Raw genomic sequence first — 22,896 nt, 5'->3', positions numbered from 1 at the left:
AAACACAGTTTGGGATGGAATACATATGACTAGCTTTCCTTTGTTTTCTGAGTGCAATAATTGTTAAAAGAGCTGAAATATTTTTTCATAAAATGATTATGAGTTTTAAGAGGTGACATTTGAAAGAAGGATATAAATTATAGAGCAAACATCTAAACGTTTTCATAATGTTGAAATGGTTATTGTAAAAAATGTATTTGATATAATAGGAAGCATATGTTTCATTAGGCTAAATCCATAGAACATGTTCTCTACAGAACAACTGCATAATCATTCACATTGAATATATGCTATTCACCTCACAAAACATGTGCACTGTAGTCTTTTTCACACAACAAATACCCTGCTGTTGTACGAAAAAGGAACTTGGAGTCAGAAGCTTCTAAAAAGTTTTTTACTAAGAAAGGGAATCTGCTATCTATAATTTGCAAAGATGATTACATGAAATGTGGTGAAATAAAACTGTCCACCAATATAGGTTTCAACGTATACATTTTGCATACTCAAAGCTCACTTAAGCCACTGAATTCCTCTCCATTCCTTGGAATCCAGAAATGCCCAACAGCCCCAATTGGAAGCCTCTCCATTAAATTAATCGGACTTTGTGTAAGCATCACCTCTAGTCAAGTAACATAAGCTTGAACTCACAGCATCATAAACCTAGGAGGAGTTTTTTTCAACAGCTCTTACACCAATCTATCCTATTAGTTGGGATGATTTAGAGTCAAATGTTGCTTGCCCAGCCATGTAACGCTCTCACTGACGTCACCGTATCAAGATAACAGGGCCTGACCTTTAAAGATAATTTAATGAGTACAATGATGAAAGAAATTTTAATGAATTCATGGCATACACTCTTCAAGTTACAAACAAAGCATTTTAATAGCTTTTTGAAATATGCTGTCTTAGAAAATCATCATCCACAGAGAGAGAAGTACACTGCAGCCATCATTACTGTGCTTTATTAGCATCTAGATCAGATGTGCATGAAAACCCTCTAACAAAACCTATTAATCTTTATTTTTTAAATGATACATCTGTGCAAACCTGAATATGGGAAGTATATTTTTCCCTTGTGTAAGGGAAAAATAAGCAACTAATAAGTCTAGTATAACAAAATCACAAAACCTACAGAATTACATGCCCAGGTTAACTGTCCAAACGATCAGTGCTTATATAGTTATGGATGTAATTGTCACAATCAATAAACTGCCATCAGGGAGAGACAGTGTGGTATCTTTCAGGTTTTAGAGAATGAAGAGAAGAGAAATCATCACAGCGATGGCAAATGTGTCAGCTGACTAAGGCTATTCACAGTTCAGGTGACTGAAGTTTCAGCAGAGGTGCCTGATGCTCAAACAACCATTTGCGTCAAGAGCATACTGAGAAATAAGGCCTTCTTAACAATTAGTACAGAACCATTTAGGACCCCCAATTGTGGTAAGTATCAGAAACATACCATAAGCATACACCATTATGCAAGCAGCTAACAAAATGCTTGTTGGCAAGGATGGCAATAGACAATGCTCAGGAGTACAGTAAAAGACATGCAGACAAAAGTTTGGATTTGTCTCACCTTTCTATGTCTAAAAGGTAAATGCTAAAGCCTGAACTCACATTCTTTTTAAATCATGATACCACAGCAGTCCATCCTATCTCTTGCTGGTGCCTATTTTTCTCTAACAAACTTACAGTACAGAACTAAGTTATTGTGTCTAGTTAAGGCTTAGATGATTAACTTTCAGAAGCTTACCTAAAGGTATTTGAAGTGAATCCTTCCCAAATGAACCTTTTGGCATTTAAAGCTGTTGAGATAAATCCCATCTAAGATAGGGCATCTTCAAAAACGTTGAATTAACTTAAGATCACTAGGAAAAAGACAGGAATATAGCTGCTTGACACAATAAAAAAATCATGCTTTGGCTTTTTTCTACATCTTTAAGCCCTAAAGGACCTTAAAGAACCAGAATAAAAAATCCTGGCTGAAGTCATATAGACAGTCAAGGGTTGAACTGAAACAAGAACATAAATCTTGGTATCCTACCTATCAAACTGCATAGCCTTCCAACTTATCCCTTCTAAAAAATGGAGACTTGAACTGAGGCAAGGATTACTGTTTATTGTATTGTGCTCTATTTGTGCTGTCCTTTGTAAAATGTATCCCCATTCTACTTCAGGTTGTTCCATATTCCATGGAATAAATAATAGTTCATTACTATGCAGTTTGTTCATTATTGAGGAAAAAGCAGCACTGAAGACATTCAGAAAAGCAAAGCTGTAGGTCAACCTGACATTTGCTGTCTTGTGCCCGGGACAACATTTCTTATGAAATTTGGACTTTAAAAAGTCCAAATAAGAGTTTGGACTCAAAATTAATGCAGTAAGAAAAAGCTGTCTGTCAAAACTGACAGCAATGAACAATCACTGCTTTCCTTCCTTGATAGGAGTTCTCAGAATTACAGTTCAAATTTCAGTTTCAGTCTGGGTTTGCCTTAAAGCATGGATACTGGAAAACACTGCTTCTACTCTGCTTCCTTGTGTGATGCATTGCTGAGCCAATATGAGTTGCACAAAAATTACCTACTTTGGAGTCCCTATAGAGACTGATGCTGGCAATCAGAAGGGCCAGAGGCCTGCATCATTGCTGATATAAGTGCTATTTAGGACATTGTGCTACATCATATGAAACCATAATTTTTATGAAGTGACAGAATCACATTTATCATAAACTGTTAAAAAGTGAGGTCTCAAACACAAAAATGCCATAAGGGGGAATGCAGAAGGTAATGTTTTAAAAGAAAAATACATGCATTCCATAGTAAGACAGTTTCAATGAAACTGTCTGAAAAGCAGAAGAGAGTCCAGTTAATCATCCAACCTGTACACATACAATGAACACAGAACAGGATCAAATGGCTCAATGCCAGTCAGCCTGAACATAAAACTATTTAAATCATCCTAGCTCTGCAATGCTTATAAACTAAATATGCACAGATAATTCTGCTTCCATTGAAGTCAAGGGAAAGATTTTGCAGGTATGTAGTGCAGGTAGGTAGTTTGCAGTGTTTGGCAGTCTATGAGTTATTTATAGAAAAAAAAGGGGAATAAGAGATGAAAGACCTCAAATTCTGAGGTTCCAACAAAATAAATATATACCGGATCTATCTAAGTATGTCCTTTCATTTCTTATTGCCTCCTGTCCCACTTTACCCAAATAGTCTAGTTCATTCACAGCTCAAGTTCACATTCATCTTCCCTTCCCCTACTTGCCAGAGATGCTTTCTTATCCCAATTCCCAAGACAGCTTTCCCAACCCAATTCTTTTCTTCCCAATTGATACTCTAATCATCCCTCCAAGAACTGGGTTCAGAATGCTTACAGTGTTCTATTCAGCCACGCTTCCCATCTGTGTGATTCTCAGCAAGACACAAAGGTCTTATATTTTACTGTGATATAATCTTACTGAACATCTGAGAAAGAAGTAACAAGACAGCTTGTGTGTCCTCTGGTATGGAGCAAGGATACAAAACGCTTATTATTTTTGAGGCCATGCCCTGTATCTTTTGACAACATGAGAACTGTTCTGGAGATAACTACGTACCCATATTTTAGCTCATTTGTTACAGTGCAAATACTTTCCTCCAACTATTCTGCTTTCTTCCCATCTGAATAAATAAAATCATACTATTTTTCTTGCATTTACATCATTCAGCAATGTGCATAATATATTAGTCCTCATACAGACAATAATTTAACCTAATTTTTGTCCTTTCTCCACTTAATAATGCACATATATCTGAAGAAGAAGCCAAAAATTAGTGTGTTTCTCACCGAATGACTATGAATAGAATTTACTCTTTAAGACAGCTTTCACAAGATGGATCCTCTGAAGTTGTCCTAAATTTTCAAAGCTCTTTTTATTGCTTTATGAGTAAGAACTTCAGAATGTAGCTGTCATTAGAAATCCACCTTCATTAGACATAAGTTCAATATATCCCAGTAATTACTTTTGCAGCTGTTGTGTAAATTAAGTAATAGCTGATTTATCAGCTCATAATAAACAACAAAAATTCCTGCCACCTGGATGGTAACCTTCAAAACATGCTTCTCATTATCATTACAACTAATCTAGGCCAGGTCAGTGAAGTTAGAAAAATTAAAAATATTAGCACTAACAGAGGATTCACCATTAACGGCTTTGTGAAATGAGACTGACACATCTTCTTGTTGTTCCAAAAGGTCGACATTTCCAACAGTGGTAGCAATCAAGTCAAAAACAGAGGGCTTATGAAGACCTTAGGAAATACACAGACCCGGTGCTGTCTTCACAAGATGTACGCTGAAGACCCTGCCCGCAGGAATTAACTGATGAGGGGAAGCTATAATTTAAGACTTGGTCTTGCATATTTCTGAGCAGTTTGAACTGCACTAGCATGCAGACAGAGAACAGAAGGGATCCTATGTACTAACTGGAAGTACTCAGTACTTTTGACATGAAACTACTGATGTAGCCCTTTTTCAAGAAGTAGAATAGGTTTTCAAGTCAGAAACAGTTTAGACAGTTGGCCATGGCTTTTTAGGGCCTGCACGACAAGCTCTGTAACTGCATCTTCTATGTCAATATTTTGATGTTTTCTAGATGAATATATTGATTGTTCAAGAGAGATAAATTCCTTGAAATCCCTGTAGCTGACATTCATATGCATAAGTAAGCAACGACCGGCATTCCATCCTTTATGTGTTGTCTTAGAGGACTGTCACTTAGCACTCTTTTAGTGAAAGCATCCAAACAGCATGAAAGCCTCCATCCTGTCTGTCACAGGAAGCATTACCAAAGGTGTCCTGAGCTGAACGTGTGAGCTGCTCATGTTTAACTAAAAATACAAGTTATGATCACAAATGAGAGCCAAGATATAATTTCAGTCCTCTGAAAGTCAGCAGAGATAGAACCTGGAATGGACATTTCCCAATGGGGTAAACAGGCCCTGCTATAAGTAAAAACAGAGCAACCCCTCAAGTACAGGAATAAAATCTGACAGGCATGCACAATTTGGTATTACTCTAGCATTACTCTGACCTACCATTTAACTACTCAATATTTTATTGTAAGCCATCTCTGAGCCAAACCGAAAACCACACTGATTATTTTACATTAGAGAGTCTGCTTCATTAAAAAGCAGTAATGTGGGTAATCTGTCATTTTGCTAGCGATATTTTTATACTGAAAATGAACACTCCTGTAGTGGGAAACAGTTTGTGGCCAGGATTTAGGTGAGGGTGCTAAGTGCTACTGAAATACAGTCAGAGTTGAGGAAAACTGCCACATCACATACCGAAACTAGGTCATCCTTTGTGTTTGGAATATGATCCACCCCACAGCCAGACACCAGGAACAATTTTTTCCATGAATAACCGTCTGCTGAGAAAATAATGGGAAAAGATAATCTGATACTCAGAATTAAAAGCAATTAAAACTGGGAGGAAACAAGATAGGTGGGACATATGTGCTGACTTTCTGGAAAGTAGAAGGCAGAACTTCCAGGCTAAAAGGTAGGTGCCGAGATAAATTTTGAAATAAGATCCAGGTCAACAGCTTCTTCAAGACATGGTTGCAGGCTGCAAAATTTGCCCAGAAAGAAGGCTACATCCTTGGGCAGTTAGCCAGCATTACACATATCACTGCTGCAGCCAAAGTACTACTGGCAGTGAGGTATCCACAAATTATGCAGTCCTGCATGAGATCCTTAAGTATGGGCTGTTCAAAAGATGCCCACTCTGATACATTCTTCCCACTTCTAACTCCTTTTAGAAAGACTATCTGCATTGGTCTCATGCATAAGTTCTTTCTAAGAGAGCCCTCCAGAAGCTTCTCACAGAATCTGCCCCAACAAAGTACCTTCTCAAGGCTTTAAGATTCCTGAACATAAAGTTACATTCTAAATGTGTGTAATGAAGATGAAATGGAAGTTCCACCCTAAAGAAACCAGAGCAGAAAGGAGGAGTTCTGTGTAATGGGATGCATTTCTATACTTACCTGTAAGATTTAAGAGATACCAAGAATACTGTAGCCTGAAGCCAGCTCCAAGAACTCAGCTCCACATGTTCTTTTTTCCACTGTCAAGTAACCAGAATGCGGACTTTCTACAGATGTCATATGTCCTTAGGGTGAAAAATTTTGGGGTCTTTTTAAGAAAGACTTTGTGTCACCTTATGTCCTGTATATTTGCCATTTGAAAGCACTGCAAAGTCAGACAGGATAGGTTAGATCATCAGGTAAGGCACGGTCCTGACAGCAGGTCAGCACTCTACAGTAGAGAACTCATCCAGTTATTCCCTCCTGGGAGTACCGGCAGGGTCCTCAAAAAGCCAATCTAATAGGAATTTCTGTAGGTAAACTATGTGGACAAATGGAAAAATTTGACCTCAATCCCAAACTCAAGACTGCTCTTGCACAGCAATAACACCATTCTATTTCATAAATTACCGTAGTTCCATTGATTTCAATTTGTATCAGTCAAGAACCTAGCTTAGTGCTTTGAGCAATATCTGAGTAATTTCCTGTATTAAGATAATGGGCAGGAAAATATAACGGAGTTGTTAATTTCCATGCATTGTAGAAACACAATAGCAGCACAATCATCAGACTAACAGACTGCCGCATGGAATTTCTTGCCACAGGATGTTGTGGATGCTGGAAGATCACAAAGGCTTGCAAAAGCTTGAACAAATCAATTGAACAAACATCTAATAAAGGCTTTTAAACACAAAGATGATTCTCTGGCTCAGAAAGTCCCTGAATATAAAATAATTTTGGCAGTTGAATACTCTGGGAATGTATCACTATGCTTGTTCTGTTCTCCAGTATCTACCAGAAGCTATCATCTTTCAAACAATGAGTTAAAAACATTTAGAAGTGAAAATTTTTATTACATCTGTGATCCTTTCACTATGAGCTGAAGAGACTTTGTGGGAAGAAAAATTAAGTTTTTTACAAAAAAACAGTTAGCCATTTAAGGGCTTGGTCCAGAGTGGAGCTGACAGGTTTGCTCAACTCAAAGATATTTCTGTGTCTCCAGAACCTGAAGATGCTGACATCATTTTAAGTTCACTGAGATAGTGTGCAGGCCTGGGAAGAGATGCTACCTGGCTGAGCCCCTCCCAGCATAATGGTTTAGAAATTAAGTCACCAGACTTGAACGTCTATATATAAAGAGGTAAAAGGAAGAAGTTTAGTCCTATAGAGGACAAGAGCAAATGTAGCCTAATGAGCTTTTGGTCTGTCCTGATCTGAGCCCATCATGCCACCACACAGAGAAGGAGCTTGCTTTTCCTTTTTTTTTTTTTTTTTTTAAACCTGATGTTTGGAATTAAAGGAATATAGGGATAGTCTTGATTTATGCCATTCCTCTGATGCTTCCCCCAGTGCTCAGCAGCACTCTTCTACTAAAGCATGAAAAAGCTATGACATTAAAATAAACATTGCAGGGGGAAGTAATACCATGTCTCAGTTAAATTGTGGAAGTTTGTGTATTGTTTTTATATAGTATTCAGTACTTAATGACATAAATTAACGGTTGGGAAATATGTTTCCAGAACCCAACAAAGTGAAACAATAGCTTGGGTTTGGATTGAGCATTTGGCATGCCAAAGATTACACCAATTTTCATTGCTATCATCAGGTTTGCTTTGATGTAGGGTTTTTTACTAGAAAGCAATTTATACAAATCTAATATATCACCCTTTATATCATGTCCCTTTCCAAAGACACCTGATAGTCACTGATCCATATAATGCTAAAATGTGTTACAGACCTTTTCCTCAATTTAAATACTACTGAGATTTACTGCAACTGTTTTCAGGTAACTTGCCCCCTCTCATCTCACCCTACCGAATCTTCTAAGAGGTCTAAGAAAACACCAAGCAACAACATTTAGAACAGCTTGTGGAGTGTTACTGCTTTTCCTTATGGGGAAAATTTGCAGGAGGAATTTTTTTTTTTTTTCTCCTATTTTCAAAATAATACATTTTGTATTTAGCTCTTTACACACCAGGAATAAAGCTTTCTCCTACACCATGTAAAACTGCTGCTATTTTGAAGGATCCTGAGCAAGCCTCTACCCTGTGCCTCTATTTTATTCAAGGCATGCAATTTAATATTTTTATTCAGTTCACTGGAAAACTAACGTCTGGAAATGTGAGGCAATTAAACCTAATTCAGACTTGAACCTGATTAAAGGGTTTACTTAAACTATTTGAATAAATAGCTAAGTAAAATGTGCCAGTTACAAGCAAGAAATCATCAATAAACATGTGTTACCATGCAATGATAAGTATGATACCACATGTTTTCTTATGGTTATCTAAGACAACCACTGGCAGTTTCCAGTTCTTAGAGGCTGATGTGGTTTAGAGCTCAAAGCCTCAAAGCATCAACTTCTTACGTTTTGCTATCATGATGGGAGATTTTAATATGGCTTCAATTCTGTTCCTGAATATGGCAAACAATATACTGTGCTAACAGTTGCATTCATTCAGACTACTGATTAATAGACTTAAAAGAGCAATGAATTTTAAGAATAATGCTGCAGCCTTCTTTTGGAGACTTGCAACTTCTATGAATGAGTTGTGCTCAAGCTCTCATCTACATTATGTTAGGGGCCCTTCATCTAGTTTTGCATGATGATAAAGTTAAGCCATAAGATGTATTCCTCTACAGACAGATTTTTATCTCTCACCAACAAGCAAAAATTTAGAGACTAAAGAAAAAATGAAGTCTCAAGAAAACATGCGTGGGTCCAGACCTGGATTTATTTATGTCAGTTGCCAACTGAAAAAAAAAATCAGTGGATCACTAACACTTTGGAAGGTTTCCCTTAAAATTGCACAGATGTTCTTATTTGACTAAATAGAGAAACTGTTGAAAGGACACAGTTTGCTTCTGAACTTACATTTCAAAATTCCTTATTTTGGAATCAGCAAAGGCTGAAACGTTAGAAAGGTAAAGAGAAATTAGACTCCATTTGAGACACATCTAGTTCACGGCAACATTTCCAAGAGCGGAAATATCTTGCTGCCTCTGACAAATGAAAGGTAACCTCCTCCTCCATAAGTGAAGAGGACACTAAAAGGAGGCAAGCGTTGATTTACTGCAAAGGAAATGTCTGTGAAAACACAACTTTCGCTTCTTATTTTCTTGAGTAGTTAAACCTTTCTTTTTGATTTCTCTAATCTAGCTTCTAATACAGTAGATGGAAAATATTTCACATTATTTAAGCCATAAACCACTAGTTCAGGTGGATTTGATTACCAGTTGCAGGAGGTGGCATATTTCCAACATGCTACCAAGTGAACTTACATGCTTGTTATTCATGAATTCTTCATCTTGTGGAATCTTATCATTTGATTTATGGACTGTTTGGGTTTATAGCTTTTAGACTTATGTTCAGGTTTGTTTAGGTTTTGTCTTTTGTACTTTGGCCACTATTTATAAAATCAGAGCTCTGAGTAGGATTTGGGTAGCATACCTGCACTCTAACAAGGTTGGGGAAAGGTTCCTGACAGGGCACACACTTTTCACTTGCAACTTGGAAATGCTATGCTGTTTTTCAGCAAATATCTCCAGGAACAGGCAATGAAAAAACAGATGCTAAGTGAAGACTATTCCCAATAAAACCACAGCTGTGGAACAAAGCAAACCTCAAAGAGAAAAAATCACCACTGCCACCAAATAGTCTAAAAAATGCTGCCCTGAATCCTGTGGTTTCTGGGTAAAATCAGTTCTTAAAAAGCCTCACAAAGTGAATGTCAGACCCTTAGATACACCAAATAATTAGTGATGGGATAAACTTTAAAAGAATCGCTATATGATTTAGATCAGTCAAACCCTGGAAAGTTTGTGGGCCTAGAGTAAACCCAAGTAGATTTCATTGCATTGAATTCATTGCATCTTCTCCGATTTACTCCAGCTGAGGCCTAGCCCTTTTGTTTATTCAGACATCTTGATGTTTTCCATGTCCCTTATATCCCTCTCTCTTCTCTTTCATGCCAAACCAGAATGGTCTCTGCTCTCCTGACCCAGTCATTCCAGTCCTGTGACTCCCAGCTGGTTCAGAGTGAAACCATTTCAGATTTCATCCAGCAAGCATAATTCCTTTTCCCATCACCTCAGATACTAAGGTAAGATGTGATTTTGCTGGTTAATAAACAAAAAAATTTTGCGCAGAGAGAATTATCTTCTTATTACTGATAATAATGTTTTGGTTATCATGAGCATATTGACGTTAGAATGCTTCATTCCCTGACTGAAACTAGAGGCAGCAGTGAAAGTGTCTGTGTGTAAGCGTGAGCGTGACAGGATGTGGGAATGCAGGTGTTTCTGCGGCAAAGCTGGAATAAAGCATTTTATTACAGTCTGAAAACAGCAACTCCAGCTGATAGGCAAGGAACAAAATAGTAGTTATTCATGACAGAGTATTTTCCCAGTGAGAGGACATAGTTACACATACCACATGCCCTGTCTAAGCTGGATAGCAGGTAAGTTCTGTTATCTGCAGAGCTGAAGTGTTCAGAAAACACTTCTACACAATGTACCCTGTTCTCACAGCCAAATCGTGTGCTGTATTGCTAGAGCGGACAGTGGATACCCTGCTCTCAGCTGACTCAGCAAGCTGAAAGTGAACTCCATGTCAAAGTGACTACAGCGCTCCCTGTTTGGCTTGGCAGGGAGCAAGACCGGCCTGCAGTTGAGTCTGCCTCTAGTGTTGCGATATTTTTGCATGAATTCCACTTTGTGTTTCTTCTTTAAATGGTAGAATGAAGACTCAGCATAAGCTTGTCTCCTTTAGCATTGTTTATTTTGGGGAAAAAAAGCATAGATTCAGACTTAAGAATGATTTTTCTCGTAGAACTGCCATGACCGACTTTTAAACGGAGTCATTAGGCAAAAGGATAACCATATAGTGAATGTTGATATGCTGTCATTCACAATGACATCTAATTTTGATGCTGTCAGTGCTAATACACTGAATATCCACAATGCTATTGATACTGCTCAAGCACAAATGCCTGCTATTGTGATTTGACATTTAAATGGACTAGTGAAGCCTCAATTCCACTGAAATCAAGTGGTCTTTATTTCAGCAGAACCAGATTTTTATGCATAACGATGGTAGTTCCTATTACCCTAACATAGATGCTTTAATTGCTGTAGGAAATAAAACCATTTACTTAAAATGCAGCTGAACACTTATTGTTATGCTGCAGATGAAAGTAAGACCTCGCTCTATAAAGAACTCTGTGTTTTTCATCCGTGAAGCCAACGTTGACATTAGAGATTCTCATCCCATTATAGTGGCTTGGCTGCTCACCATCTGCTACAGAACTATGGTTAAGTAAGTACTCAAGAGCTCCTACACTCCAGGGAAGCAAACACTTCCAACGAAGACATTTTTATCCCATTACTCTTCTTTCAAATATGACTCAAACATTTTATGCAGACAATACAATGACCTTTGGGGCACAGAGGCCAGCATAAATGCTGCACTGCAAGCCCAGTTTGCAGTTAATTTTATTGGAAGAATGATAAAATTGTATTGTTTTACAGGAATTATGGCAATGAGTTACTCAGTGGTGGAATCTACAGACTAGACATCTTGTACTGGGGCTTGTCACACAGCCAGCAAAAGCATTATCATCTATTTAACCAGACTTCATTTCCAACATTATTTTTAGGATCATTTTTTCCCTGTCCTAATTAACTGCATTCACAGTTATACCACTATAAAATACTGCTTAATTTCTATTGCTTAATTTTCTTCTTCTCTAAGCATTGCAAACAAGAACAAATTAGTATATGCACAAAGGAGCTTACATACTTTTTCCTGATACTTTCACAACTAGTTTCTTGCTTTTGAGTTGTATCCAATGCAGTACTTTTATCATTGCTTGCATTACGACATAAAATCACCTTACATTAAGATCATCTACTCACTAGCCAAAGACAGTCCCCATCCTGAGAAGTTCACTATCATCAGAGAAGAGGGAAAAGAGGCCTCCCATAAAGCTAATAAAGACAAAATTTTCAGAGGTAGTTATAGGAAATCAGAGAGTCTGGCACAGACACATACCTTTAAGAACTTAACCTTGAACTAGTAGGCCCAACTTCCACAGTGCACGAGAAGATACATTTAGAATTGTCGCTCTTGTATCATTTGACCCAAGAGTCATCAGCCTAGTCTCCCTAGATTTAGTCACTATCTCTTCTGTATCTGTTCATATTGGGTATTAGGAAGATGGCAATTACTCGTTTTGATTTCATTGTGTTAGCTTGCTGCTGGCCTTTATGAAGCAGTACAAGAGGAAAGAAAATAAGACATTGACTTCCTGCCTGGCAATATGAAGTTAGTTCTAAATATGTGTTTGCTCCTTAAGCAATGCGGAGGGAGCAGTCTAGATATATAGAGAAGGAAGGGAACAAACTGGGAAAGGAATAGAAATTCTAATGTATGCTGAAAAGCTGAGGTAGCTGCGCCCATAGGGAAAAGCAAACATTCAAAAGTTGATAAAAAAATATTTGCTTCCTTTTGCTTTTGGAACAAGAGAAGAACCTGATCAGCCTTTAGCACCTATCTAACATGAACATCTCAATAGTTCAGTCACTGTCAGAGCTATACCATATGCGTACCTGTCTCCAGCTCAGCTGGATCTGTTTTATTGCTGCGGACTTCCCCGGTGATCCCTGGGCCTGACCTTTGGATTGACTTCCCAGCTTGACCTTGGACCTGCTGCATCATTTCTGGTGATCTGGACTCCTGGTTGACCTGAGTCCCATACCCAGGCCTGTCTTCTTCACCTCAGTCAGGTAATGTGGAACTAAGCCCTGTCTGGTGAGGCCCCTGCCCTGCCTGCTATGTTACCGTGCTTGGCTCCTTGTCCTTTAGGCAGCAGTTGTCCCTTGCTGCTCCTTGGCAGCTGTCGTGGTTTAGCCTCAGATGGCAACAAAGAACCACGTGCCGCTCGCACGTGCCTTCCTAATACAGGAAGGATCGTAAGAAAAGGCAAGACTCTTGGGTTGGGACAAAGGCAGTTTAACAGAACAGCAAAGGGAACAGGCAAACAACAACAACACGGATAGGGGAATATACAAACACGATTACAGAACCGCCGCTCGCCGACCGGCCGGACCCGGGATGCCCCAGCCCGCTTTTAAGCAGCAACTTCCTGCCCCCTCCCCCGGCAGCTCAGGGTGGGCGTGGCTCACATGGCATGGAATACCAGGAAAAGTTAACCCTATCCCCACCGGAACCAGGACAGCAGCCTATTCCTCAACTTTTTCTAGCTTCCACGTAGAAAACACAGCTTGAGATGATGGATTTTTTAAAAAATACACTTAAGCATAACAACATACTGTGTCTTTTAACTCAATGCAGAAGCCTTTGCTTTGAGCCCATTGACACAGCTGTGTGAGAGTACTATTATACCCCCTAGCTGTCCAAAACTTATTTTTCTTTTAATAGCTTGTCTTGTTTTTCCTGGGTAGACTCACTGTATGCACCATATTATCCATACAAAAACTTTGCTGTTACAGCCTCTTACTGACAGTGTCTTTGTGGAATTTTTTGAACTGAAAATGTAAGATTTCTACCTGTGACACCTAGACAACCCTCCTTTCTGCCACTCCACAATGCAGCTGTCACAGACATTCTCTTAGAAGATGAGAGGCTGCAAAGCTGCATATGAGATTTTTTGAGTTCCAGTTTACTCTATGCCTGAATCATTCTAACTTCTTTACTGCTATGACTGAAGCCAGACTGAAGCCTTAGTACATGCCTGAAGTTAAGAATGGTTTTAGCTATTGCCTTCAACAAGGATAGTCCTTAATGCAGACTTTTGTGCTTTCCCAAATTGGACCCCTACTGATTAAAACGAATTTTTGAAAAGCCAGTCATGGTGGATGATGTTTTAAAATGGAAGCTGTTTAAGAAGATACTTAAAAGAAGATACTTAAAAGAATAATTGCTCTAATGAAAATTCAACATGTCTAGAAATGACCAAAATTATCTCAGCTGTCTTCCATGAGTTTAACTTTCTTCTTTTCTGTTAGTAAAAGACAAGATGTTAGAGATTTTCCAGCTTTACCATACAGTGGTGCATTTTTAGATTTGTGGCTAGACTGAGTGATCTTCAGCCAGCATCTGAGCCCACAGTCCTACATTCTGGTTTCTCTTGATTACTACTGCATCATATCTTCTATAATGTCATCTGTTTTTTTCAGTCAGTGCTGGATGGCACTTTCTGAAATGCATGTTAACAGCAACAAAGGAAAAAGAAAAGTAAGTTGCCAAGTCACAGGAGGGCATCACACAATGTTACATAAGATGGCTCCCGCTTGGTTATTAGTTTTATGTCAGTTTTGGAATAGACTCAAATGAAATGTGGAAAAGACTAGTTAAGGACTGAAGAATGTAGGCTGTTTGCCTTCATTAATATTCAACCATGGCTTTTAGCTTCATTATGACATACTCTTGTGAATGGCTGAACAGAGCAAAAACCAGTTGCTATGTCCACTGTGCCATTAAAACTCGTGTGGCTCTTCCTTATTAATAGGCTTGGCAGATCCTTTTGATGACATACAAGCTTTCTGCTCTGAGCCAAGGTTCTTCTAGGAGAGTTGAAAACAAACCTAATTTGTTCTTATTGAATAACACACTCACTGTCATTATGAAAATGAATAGGAAATTAATTTCACTGAGTTTGGGGCATCTAAGAGCAGCGCCAGTTCAGCAGTATGTCAAAACCGGATAAACAGTTTTAAATGAAACAAAACTGTGTATAAATGAAAAAATTGGATTTTTATCAACTGCTTTCAAACAAAACAATTTGATAGAAACAAGCGAAAGCCTTAACTATTGCATTTTAAATATTAGTGTTATTTGAGGGTTAAAATTTAGCTAATATTAATTCCACTCTTTAAACAAACAACGACATAGGTTTAACTATCAGTGAATACACATCTTAAAGTAGATGTAAATTAACTACAGTACAACTGCATACATTTTCAACAATTCAGATTCTGGTTTTATTAATTTTCTCACAGATCAAAGCCATTATAATAGCATAAGGGAACTGTGAAACAATGTGTTTCATTAAAAATCTTTTATACAGCCTACTAATTTCTATGTAGTCACAAACCTCATTTTCCAACTTCTGGTCAGAGTAAAGGTGACATACAAGTAATTCAAATACCTAGGCCTAAAACCTGAGGCATAATGAATTGGGAATAGAAGCTGGCTGTCAGTGGAAGGCTAGTATCTTCAGAAATGCTGAGTTGTATATCTAATTTGCTTAACTCCCTTAAAAACCTCTCTGATTTCAATGAGATGGCTTCTAGCAAATATTGCAGATTTGCTCCTATGTAAAATGTATGGTTTTGCATAGAAAAAAAAAAAACAGTATTTCACATATGACTTAGTATGACAGGAGATTTAACCTGTAACATTTATACATTTTACATAAACAAGGCTTGGCCTTCCACTAGGTTAGAATGACAACTTCAGAAGGAAAGCAGGGCTGAAAACACTTGTTACAATAATAATCGATTTCTTGCACCATTTCTAAACACTAGCAAAATATTTTTGAAAGGGCAAATAAATCAGTTTCAGAAATATCAGTGCTGACAACTTATCTTTTGTTAGAAATACTGCTTTAAAAAAATTTGCCTAAGGAGGCTTAATGAGAAATCGAAATTATTTTATTTATTATTTTATTAATACTAAAGGATTTACTTGAGACCAGTCCAAAACTAAACATAAGAAGCCTCCAGCATAACATCTTTCCAACTTCCTATCTTGTTTCAGTAACAGTTGTCCAGTGCCATGATCCAGCCATATTTAGTTCTTAGGCTGGCAAAATTTATGTATAAATATATAAAATCTGTCAGTCTGAGATACAGGTTGTATAAGACTGAAGAAAAAGCAATTACCTGAATTAGGGTATACATGCAGGATAGAAACATGGTTAACTATGAAACTCTGGAGGCTTTTGCTGCAGAGGACTCTAGTAAAATAACCGAATACAATAACTACAACAATACAGTAATTCACACCATTCATCACAGCACCAAATAAAAAATAAATAAAAGTAATATATCAAATTATATAAACACAGTGTGATGTGCATTGGGGGCATAATCCATTAATTTCAATTAAGGAAGGACTTTTTATTATCTCTAGTGGGGATAAAAATTAATTATGTTAAAGTAGATGTTGCTTATTGTTGTGTTAAAGCTTTCCCTCATAAAAGAAAATGTGAGAGAAAATAAAATAGGTTAGAAGAAATCAGAAATTGTTGAGTGGAAGGAGATATAATGAAAGCAACAGCAAAACAAGAACAAGTGTTCAAGGAGGAAGACATTAACCGCGTCAAAAGCTGCCATGAGTGCAGAATTAAGAAATGAGAGCCCTAACATTTCCCATGAAGATAACCCAGTGAATGGAGAGAAATAATAGGCTATATGTGACGGGAGAACAGAAAGAAGGTAACTGGTGAAGAGAATGAGATTATGCTTTCACAATGGAAAAGCTGTAATACTACTCCTGAGATGCAAGAATCAGGTGGAAACAAGTTCAGTGAATAAGGTGACAAGATACTAGGACAAAGGAAGTTCTTCTCTCATTACTAGAATAAGAGGAAACTTGCAAGGAGAGTGAAGGCAGGAAACCTGAGTGCTGGAAAAAGACAAAGTTTTCAGCAATACGAAAAAGGCGTATTACACTGGAGAGGGTACAAAGGAGGCCCACGAAGATGATCAAAGGGCCGGTGAACTTGCACTGTGAAGACAGACTTAAGGAGTTAAGGTCTTTTCTCCCTGGAGAAGAGAAGGCTCAGCGGGAACTTCATCACAGTATTACAATACTTAAAGGGTGTCTACAAAGAAGACAGACGTTCCCTCTTCACAAGGTGCCACATGGGGAAATGGATACAAGGGGCACCAGGAGAGGTTTCATCTTGATATAAGAATAAATTTTTTTTACAGTGAGAATAATCATTCACTGGAACAACCTCCCCAAGGACGTGGTAGGGTCATCTATGCCATCAGATTCAACAGGCAGTAAACTGGAGTACTTTGATGGACATCTGAGGAAGGAATTGAAAACCCGAGAATCAGTAACAGAAGCTTTCTCTTTGTTTCCTCCATCGTTTTATGAAACTGTACTGACCAACACTGAATTTCCTTTTTAGATTGTGGGCAAGCCTGCACAGCTAATGCACACTAGCAGTGGTTTTCACTGCAAGCTGCCAACCACTGGAATTGCCTATAAGTAAACACAAGTAGCAGCAGTAAAATCTTTCTAAGCAAGCTCATAGAAAAGTGTCATCTTCATTATTCAACATCTCAACAAAAAGCATTGGCAACACTGAAATAGCTGGTTTTATAAAATTGAGATTTAGAGATGAGCTATCTTTATTTGAATGCAGTAATTGCATGGTATTTTAAGAGACCGTTCTTTTTATTTTACCAAAATGCATAATCTACATTTTTCTTACATGCTGTTATGGGAAGATGGCACTTAGCTTTTCTAATAGTCAAACATGGCTTTGCAGAACAGAACATTGTTAACAATTAAAAATAGTGACTAGAAAAGACTAGAAGGAAGAATTTTAGACTATTTTAAAATGTGGCCTCACTGTGGTATGTATTTTAATACTATGTTTTAAGGTCTCAAGTAATAGAAAAATCATACAAAGGTAATGCAAGTAATCTGAAATCCACTACATGCAGTTCTATTTTAACTCAGCAATTCACATCAAATTCTTTCACCACACTAAGAATGAATTCAGGAAAATAAATATCCAAGGAGGAATATGGATTTAATTGTTATTGCTGTTACATTGCTAAAATAAAACAGCTGTGATCACACACTCAGATAAAGCCATTGTTCAACAAATATTTTTATTAAACATCTCTGTAGTGAAGATGAGTCCAGCTCCCCAAGAGCAGACGAGAGCGCTTCCTGGACCACCCATTGCTCCCTAGGTAAAACAATTCATCCAGCTGTCGGGGGGTGGGGGGAACTTGATCAGACACACTGGACACTATGGCAGTTATGGAGCAACTCATGTTTGCTCACTGACATATTAAACTATAACAACTGTATTTTAACATTCAAGTAAATAGACCACAAACTTTTTTCAAATCATTAATTTCACCCCTAGGTAATGACAGCAACAGTGTTTCTTAAATGGCACCTTCCCAAAAATAACAATGACCTGCATACCCCACAGGAGAGAAGTCTCAGAAAACTAAGGTCGGCTGATTACAGGAGACAACGAGGGAAAAGCAGGCACATAGGAAGGTCAGAGGTACAACAGGAGCAGTCAGGAAAATAAATTGGCCACAGTCATACAGCAAATAAACTGTGTGTCAGGGCTGTGAATAAAATCCAGAAGTCCTGACTCCTTCTCTCTCTGCTCTACTGCTCCAGTCCCAACCAGATCCCCTCTCAAAACGACTTTCTAATATAGACAGTCCAGGAGACTGAAACATTTATCCTATCTACAAAACAAATGTAGGTATACGAAAGTTTTCTTCACATAGTCACTCCACCAATTATGTTATGGGCAGAAAGACTCTGTTAATAAATATTGTACGTTTCCTCCAGGTCTGCAATCAGAATGTCTGACTCTGCAGAATTTGTCATTAGTCTATTTAAGAACTGGTGTCAGTGTATTTTCAAGAAATATTCAAACTTAAATCTGAGTCACCTTTTACAGGGATGTTTCTTTCATGTTTTGCCATCAGTCAGTCTGTTTCCTAGACGTTGGAGGAGCTGTAAAAGCAGAAGACCTTTTCAAGCACAACATTTACAAATATCCAGTATTGGTCGAGACTTAGATCACTTTTCTGTTTCAGTAAAATCTCATGTTCAGAGCAGACAGAAAATAGCCAAGGAAAGTATGAAAGTTCATACTCATGAAATTTTCTATGTAAAAAGCTACATAATCTACAGGACAGATATGTAGATGTGTAGATATAGTAGATATGATAACGACTTAATTCTAATTGTAAACATGCACTGTTTACCACAGGATGTGCAGTGTGGTTTTTCCAAACGGGTTTTTAGCAAACCAATTGAGCAGGTAGTCTTATCTAAGACCTAAAAGTACCAAATAAAAAACAGATTTAGGATGGGCTCCAAATTACTGAAATTGAGCCGTTTCAAAGTGTATTAATCAGGTTTAATAGGACATCAGGCACGGAATACAAGTACTCAGTTTTAATTTAAAGCTTTATCAGCCACTTGGAACACGGAGCCCATTGGGTCAAGTCTTCAGTGGTGCAAATCAGAGCAGCCTTCCCTTAATCCACAATTATACAAGTTCAGAACTGGTCTAAACATTTAAGATGCTTGTTTTAAATTACCTGATTGTATTTGCATTTCGGTGAGATATCTGTATACTTATTAATTGAACACAGAGTTTCTTAGTCTAGAAATTTTCCTTCATAAAATGTAGGTTTTTCTTCCCCTTTGGCAAGTAATGTCTTCCATGGTAGAGGCTTCCCTCTAGTGGACACCTTCTCTGATGTTTTATTTGTAAGGTTTTAGTAATTTAATGGAACAGTTGTACAATACATCCAATATAATGTATTTGCTTTCTGATTTAAAATAATTAAAGGAAAATGCCTGAAAGGACTTAATTAGTGCCTATACAATGTTTCTTGAGGACCTTTGAAATTATTGCAGCAGTCTCAAGACTGTAATATAATGTAAAACTGTTTAACAAACTCAGGTATGTAAACAGCAAAATCATGTCCTGAAAAAACTAATTATTGATTCAGTAGTTCAGGGAATAGATACAAAGACAAGAGCGGTGTTGTTCTGTATTGACTGGCTGCTGTTTTACCAAGCTATCAGTGCTGATCTAATTAATCTCCAGTCTGTTCGTATGGGCTACACTTAGTGGCTCCTTCAGTATCCTGTTATTTAGAGGACAGCAACAGATTGATACCCGACTCGTTTGGTGCACTAGTTTCCTCAAAACATTTAACTTTAAAAAGAGGCACTTGGGGCTCCTATATAACAAATACATACACACTTAAACTTTTTTGTTCTTTCCTATGGGAGTATGATCACATAACTTAAAACTGAGAAACCATTTAAGGATGCCAGTTGGTTACATTCTATTTTCATTATTCAGCAATGACAAAGGGCTGCCTTACCACGAACCTTTCACCTGTGAATATTTCTTTCTTCAGAATGTGACAATAAAAACACTTATTGTAGCAGTAACTTTCATAATGCAAATCTCAGCCTGCTACTAATTGAGACCACTAACACATTTATTGGATTTTCGAGTACTTTCCAGGTGATAGGGGTATTTGGTTACTATTACTGTTCTACGGAATACTGAGAATCCTAAATTCATTCAAACAAATATGATTTGGGAAGTAGTTTTCTGACTTTCAGACAGAGTAAACAGAGGCTTCTCGAACCAGCTTAAAGTTCAATGAAAGGGTGTGTTTTACCCCAAACTAAACTTTTCTATTCCAAGTCTCCCAGAGTTCCAAAATCTACATTTTTCCCCATGTGGGCTGTTGACCTGACTATTTCTCATTAATCCTTTCATGAAATTTGGAGGCCACATGGTAGCCTGTCTGTATTTAGTAGAATACACTTATTTTCCCAGTTCAATTAAAGGAATCTCATTGCAGCTGAAAAGATGCCCATATCACAAAGCAATGTCACAACAGTCTTTTTTGCTGTCAGTTTCTCTAAAGAGAAACCAGTACTTTTAAAGAAAATTCAATATTACTATAACTCTATAATACATGCATATATATGCATGTACCCTTTATGAATTAATTTTTTCTGCTCTTTCTAAACATGGACTCTAGTCAAAAAGTCACTGCTCATTTGTAGCTCAGACAATATTCCCAATGCAGCAAAAACTCAGAAATAAAGTCAGTGGAAGGGATTTTCTGCAATCCTTTTCTAAAACAAAATTAAACAGGACTTTAGAACTGGGCCCAGTTCAAATCAGGTCAAACAGTATGGTGCCTAAAGGACACACAAAGATTTGCAAGGTCCAGTGTATAATTTATAAAAATGTGAGTTATGGGGAATCAAACTTGCCTCAAGTAAAGACTTCAGGGATTTATAGAAGTAATTTACATAATAGAGGTGGTCTTCTAGTAGACAGAACCAAAGCATACATACTACACTTGAGAACATTTTGAGGTGGCCTGTTCAGAGAGAAGGCTGCCTAGTATGTGTGATCTGCAGTCAAGGTTTCCCTATACAGAGATTAAGCACGCAAAAAAATACATAATATAGAGAAGAACAGAGCACTTTAAAAAAAGGGCAGACCTAAGTTGAATGCTACAGATCATATCAGATATGCACACAATATTTATTTCTTCACTGTAATTTCAGTAACCGTGCTTAGTTAGACTGCTGAAAATTGTAAACTGAGGTAGTGCCGATAATTAGCCCCTGCATTAGAAAGAGGTTTAAAACAAGTAATTTTACTGAAACTGTTGATTTTAGCAAAACTACACTAAATTCTGTTTAAGCGTGAAGAACTACATGAGAATCAACAAACAAATGTGAAACCTATGTGTCTTTTTGTCCTGCAAATAATTAGAAAAAAAATATTTAAATCCTAGATCTAGTCATATAAAACTGTAGGTGTGATACACAGGCAATCAGTATGAGCAATATTGCAGCACTTTTAGTATTCTTTCATGGCATCATCCTCTCAGGGCTCTCTAGTGCACCAACATCCTTTCAGGGCAGCTAAATTACACTGGGTTGAAATGCTCATGAGAAGGGAAACACACAAACTAGTCTGGGAGTTCCCCCCTTTTCTTTCTCTCACTTTTCTCAACAAGCACTTATAAAAGCAATGTATGTTTGCATGAGTTCCTCAGCAGTGCTGCTGTTCACCTCCCTTTTGGCAGCTGAGAATAAGGAAGGAGAGTATCTCTGCTCGAGCAATAGCCACCACTGTTTACATGTATGGTTTTTGTTAATGCTTGCTTTCAAAGGAGGATTTTGTTGAGAAAATACTCCAGGTTTTGAACACAAGTTACTGCCAGCTAGAAAGGAGTGCTTTACACTAGGAATTAGAAAAGCAAGGCTTTTCACAAGATAGGGAGCTCACATATGTAAGGTTAGGAATATGACAGGGAATTAATAGAAGGAAGGTATTGCTAACTGCATAAAATAGGGACCAAGTAGCCTCAAGGCATTAACAGTTCCCAAATAGTACTACTATTTAACATACCCCTGAAAGTTGTGGATATACCCATTAATTCGCTTGAAAGAACATTTCTGCATTATCCCAAGTGTTATCAGCCATGATCTGAAGAGCATCTGTAAGACTACAAAAAATGTTAAAAATCTTCTTTCATTAATCTGCCTTCTCCCGAAGAAAATACTAAACTAGTTGAATTAATAAAATGTACACAGTCTGGTAACAACATTCTGTAGCGTGTTGTATGCAAGATGGCTATAGCTTATTTCGTTAGTAGGATTAATTTTCAGAAATCTAAGACTTTCATGTTAATCCCAGATAATATTGCAGTTTGGTACACTAAAATAATCCGATTACAGTGAATGTCAGCACAATTTGATTTTAAATGTTAGTGGAACTATCACCCCCTCATTTTATGAAAGGATGACCTGGAAGAATGTCAGACAGGGTTCACCGTGTCTCAACAGCTGCAGACCTCTGCTTCAAGTTATCTTCAAAAATGCAGCTTTGTTTATTCACACACTGATTTTTTGACAGCAAGCTAGCACAAGGATTTTGAAAAGATGTGGACTTTATCACAACAATGGATGTGCAAATATTGTGTAAGAAACTGGCATATAATACCTACTACACCTATACCAC

The sequence above is a fragment of the Larus michahellis genome, chromosome 4 (assembly GCF_964199755.1).
Source record: "Larus michahellis chromosome 4, bLarMic1.1, whole genome shotgun sequence".
Classification (NCBI taxonomy): Eukaryota; Metazoa; Chordata; class Aves; order Charadriiformes; family Laridae; genus Larus; species Larus michahellis.
The sequence above is the reverse complement of the archived record's forward strand: the minus strand, read 5'-3'. Positions refer to the sequence as shown.